The sequence below is a fragment of the Phalaenopsis equestris genome, unplaced genomic scaffold (genome assembly GCF_001263595.1).
Source record: "Phalaenopsis equestris unplaced genomic scaffold, ASM126359v1 Scaffold000686, whole genome shotgun sequence".
Lineage (NCBI taxonomy): Eukaryota > Viridiplantae > Streptophyta > Magnoliopsida > Asparagales > Orchidaceae > Phalaenopsis > Phalaenopsis equestris.
In genome coordinates this window covers 3,680-7,513 of record NW_018165126.1, presented here as the reverse complement: position 1 = coordinate 7,513, position 3,834 = coordinate 3,680, and positions in this window count along the sequence as shown.

Genomic DNA, 3,834 nt, shown 5'->3' with positions numbered 1-3,834 from the left:
TATATATATATATATTGAAAAATAATACCTACCATAAACATCTATCATGTTGTGTCTCGATCACATTACCCTATATCTCACTCCTTTGATCTTGTTGTCTTTTCAAAGTTGTCGCCTCTAATTTTGCAAGTAACAATCTCATTGTGTCCAATCTTGCAACCGTCAAAGTCATTGTCGTTAATCATATTGCCTTTTACATCGCCATCTCTATAGTCATCACACCCATTTCAGTGTTAAATAGTTAAATTTTCTATTATTTAGAACTTAACCGGACATTAAAGTTTCAGTGCCTAGGCTAACCATAATAAAAAGTTGGTATCATTACTAAAAGGGATAATTAATCAATCGCCATCTCTATAGTCATCACACCCATTTCAGTGCTAAATAGTGAAATTTTCTATTATTTAGAACTTAACATTGAATTTTCAGTGACTAGGCTAACCATAATCCAAAGTTGGTATCATTATTAAAAGGGATAATTAATCTAATTAATCATATGTATATGTGCCCATGTGAAACCTTGAATTCAGTATCTTAAATTCCTCACAATATTGGGGCAAAATCTATGCAATCTAACATGTCTGCTAAAAATTTGAATTGGGACTAATAAAAAACTTTCATTTGAGTTAGGTAGTGTTGTGAATTTTTGGAGCCCACATCCCCAAATTGGGCTCCCTCTTTGTCTCTTGTACGCACTCTCACCTAAATTAAGACCTTTATGGCTGATAACCTCTGGACCTTTGATGACTTCTATTATGAGTTTCCTCTCCGTCATCAAATTTTTTTTCAGTGTGTGCTCTCTCTCACACAAATCTTTTGTTATCTTCATCCCTCACTATCCAATAACAGGTTAATTTCTATTCTTCTTGGCTTTTAACTATTATTTGTGGAAATGTGCAAATTTCACATGCTATATTATCAGGATCTCAAACAAATCAATTGGTCTTTTTTTTTTTGTTTATAAGTAACATGAGTCAATAACTTCTTACTCAAAAGATCAATGCATAGATCATCCAAAAAAAAATATCTTCTTTACTAAAAAATATGATTTGTGAGAAAACTATATTTATACCAATTCCAACCTTTAATGGCAGCTTTGACACTTTAAGTTATTATAAATGACAAACAAAGGATCATATTTAACGTTAATATTCTAAGAGAAATTAATAATGAAATAATAATAACGACAAATTCTCCTATAATTCGTATAAATAGGAGAGTGATCAAAAGATGATCAATTCACGACTTTGAAAACAAGATTGAGGAAAAGAGTTCACTCAATGAGAATTGCAAAGAACTTTATCTACAATACATCTAATAGGATTATCTGATTGATTACTATACCATCAAAAAGCATGAACAATATTCTAAAGCTCAATAATATTAAAAGAAAAGATGCAATTATTAAAATTAGCCAACTTGTTTGTGATTTGATGTAAACCATCCAATTTCTCAACTACTCTATGTAAGCAATTAAGGGTCTATATGGGGCAACTACATCGTAATAATAAGTTGTTGCACAACTGCTGTCACAGGAAGCTGTTGTGCAGAAGCTGTTGTGGATATAAGCTAGTTGTCTGTTTGTCTTTTGCAGTTTGAAAACAACCGTACTGCAACTGTTTCTGGACAAATGATCATTCTTCCGCTGTATTTTCATTATTTATTTTGATCTGACTATGATATTGTAGTAGTATAGAAGTAAATAGTAAAATTTAGATATTATATATGTTTTTATTAATAAAGGACCATCTTTAACAATGATGAGGGTATTCTAGGCACGTGACTAAACAAGAATTTTCGGAGTGTATTCATAAGAAGCATAAGTCGACAGTAGAGCTTAATCAATTTGTCAAGGCAATTTGACATATCCCACTTGTTGAAGGTATTTGATTAAGTCTAGCTAATCTCATCAAACAGAAAAATAATAATAGATTTGGATCATTCTTTCATGAGTTCGTATGATTTGATTCAGAAAATCTTTCAGATGAGGCTAATTGTAAAAGCAAATATACTTTTATCAATTTGCCCTATAAACTTGTGATTTCATCACTACGTCAACAACTGTAGTTCGTATTTTTTTGAGATTTTGAGTTTTTCTTTTTGTATGGTTATAATCTTGGGCCTTCTTACACCTCTCATAAGGGGAGTCCGACTGCAACCCGCTGACCGACCGACTTTCTACTTCGGCATGTCTGATCGCCTATGAGCCGGTTGCCTCAGCCTTTAGATCGAACTCAAGAGAATCGATTAATCGGTTATTGTCATATTTGAATTCAAATTGTAATGCATAATTCATCGTAAATCATCATGATTAAATTATATAAAAGACGATTTTCCTAACTGTTACCTCCTTCCTATAGTTGTACAAATACGTCCATATAACTAGAGGGCAAAGAGGCAAATAAAAGGGCCACTCACTAATTCTCGACAGGGACTTATCTCGATTGTTCTTTCTCATCCTCCTTCTCTCTGCTCTAACTCTCGATGCATGTTTTCACAAAATACAATTTAGAATCCAACACTTCACTATTTATTAATAAAAAAAATATATAAAAGAACAAAATTACAAAACAATCACACATACAATTCCAAATAAATAATTAGTGAACATTTAATTCAAACAGAATCCTACATTAAACACAATGAATATTGATTACACTCAACTTTATTAGAAAGAAGAAAAGGAGATGCAACTCAAGCATATGTAAAACAACTTCAACACTAGGAAGAAGGAGAACAACCGCTTGGCCAACAATATAATGCACCAAATAGCAACCTCAAGAAGAATCCACAATAAATTGAAATACTTTTACGAATCAGTAGCCAAATATCCATCAAAGAGCGAAATCTAAATAACATCCTCAAGAAAAAATTCCAGATAACCAGAAAACAACAACAATTACTCAGATTAACATATACACGAAGTTTCACTTCAATGACATGTAAAAGTAATTAGTACAATGTTTAGAATTAAATAATCATAAAAAAATTTATAGTTAAAATTTTTATGTGTGATCCATCATTCCAGCCCAATTGATTAACAAATTTTTTGAACCAATAAAATTAATTAAATTAAATAATTGATAAAATCGAACAAACTAAAGGAACGTTTGGTAGGCTACTTTTAATAGGAATTAGGTAATGATTTAACGTAAATCCAGCCAAATATCATCTTTTGCTTAGCTAAATCCGACATCTTATTAACTCTATTTTTTTTTATTCTGTTAATTATATGATGTAAACTTGGATTTATTAAATCCAATTATTCGTTTGATTTAACGGTTTAAGTTTAGGAAACAAATATTTTAAGAAAATTTATGGCAAACACATCAAATACATTTAACTGAATTTAATCTTAATTATATCAAATATTATTTTGAATTTAAGAGTATTTGAATTTAATAAATTAATACTAGTAGGCTAATTGTTGCCAAACCGCCCCTAAATAACATATATGATAAAACCACATATCCAAATATAATTTTATTTATTTTACTTAATTTTGATTTAAGCAAATTATAAAATTCTAATAAATATATACACATTCCTCCAATTTAAACATTTTAGTTTGATAAATTGATTAACTGATTTTTTTTTTTTCAAATCGGATCAATAACCGAAATTTAAATAATAACCTTCAGTCCATAACATAAAATCAAGCCACGGTTTCATAAATCAAATCAAATCAATCAAATATGCTCTATCCAATTTGATTTTTTAAATTAAGCCAATTAATGCAAACTCCTAATTATAATACCATGATTTATTAAAATCTGAAAAGAGGAGATTTCACAGCTAGTAACGAAAAAATATTACCTCAGGAGTACTGATGCA